Source organism: Nematolebias whitei, chromosome 1 (assembly GCF_014905685.2).
Source record: "Nematolebias whitei isolate Nwh7 chromosome 1, NemWhi1, whole genome shotgun sequence".
Classification (NCBI taxonomy): Eukaryota; Metazoa; Chordata; class Actinopteri; order Cyprinodontiformes; family Rivulidae; genus Nematolebias; species Nematolebias whitei.
The window spans coordinates 46,772,491-46,773,572 of record NC_056498.1 but is presented as its reverse complement, the minus strand read 5'-3'; the positions used below and the strand labels follow the sequence as shown (position 1 = coordinate 46,773,572).

General features: G+C 32.8%; 1 protein-coding gene across 1 annotated transcript in view; it reads left to right on the top strand.

The window, feature by feature from the left end:
* The window catches only part of cdh23 (cadherin-related 23), a 275,500-nt gene that overhangs the window by 124,817 nt on the left and 149,601 nt on the right, over nt 1-1,082 (top strand). The window lies entirely within an intron of this gene.

The following is a 1,082-nucleotide window of genomic DNA, read 5'->3' as shown; positions in this document are numbered from 1 at the left end:
TGTGTATATATATATATATGTATATATATATATATATATATATATGTATATATATATATATATATATGTATATACACATACTGTATGTTTATGTACACAATACACTTTGATCAGCCCCGACCTGATAATGTTTAATAATTTTATAAGGATGGACAAGATCTGGAGAGTAATGGGACACTGGCGTCCTATTTTGTTTTTCTTTATGTTGTTTTTATTTGAAACATTTTACTTATTTTTTATTTTGACACCTGCAATTTCATTTGTTTATTTGTTTGTTTTTTGGTACTTGAGATAAAACTTTCAGGACACAGGACCAGAAACCAGAAGTTGAAGACACAAAGGGATGATTTGCCTCCAGTGGCTTGATAAGGACATTTTTAAACGCCCCCACTTCATGTATAAGAGTACAACATTTCCCTGACTCAAAGAAAATATATAATTTAAGTGACTTTTTTCCAGAAGTTAATTTTTATTTTTCCCGTTGAAAGACAGACGTGTTGGTTTAGTGCCCATAACTCCTGATATCCTCAAGAAAATTTAATGAAACTTATTTATAGATGTATACAGTGGTGCATGAAAGTTTGTGAAGTCTTTATAATTTTCTATATTTCTGCATAAATTTGACCTAAAACAACATCAGAGTTTCACGCACGTCTTAAAAGTAGATAAAGAACCCATTTAAACAAAAAGAGACAAAAATATTATACTTGGTCATTTACTTATTGAAGAAAATGATCCAATATTACATATTTGTGAGTGACAACAGTATGTGAACCTTTGCTTTCAGTATCTGGTGTGACCCCCCCCCCCCTCACATTAACTGCAGCTTCAGGTCCTACGTCTCTCAAGGTGCTCGTGGAGTTCAGGTTTTTAAAATAAATAATTCATTTTTTGAAAAATAACATTTATATCATATTGCAAAAACAATTTCATGCTTTTGAGACGGACAGTTATTGGAAAGATATTCACATGTACAGTGACAGGAAGTGATGGCAGTAACAGGAAGTGATGGCAGGAACAGGAAGTGATGGCAGGAACAGGAAGTGATGGCAGTAACAGGAAGTGATGGCAGTAACAGGAAG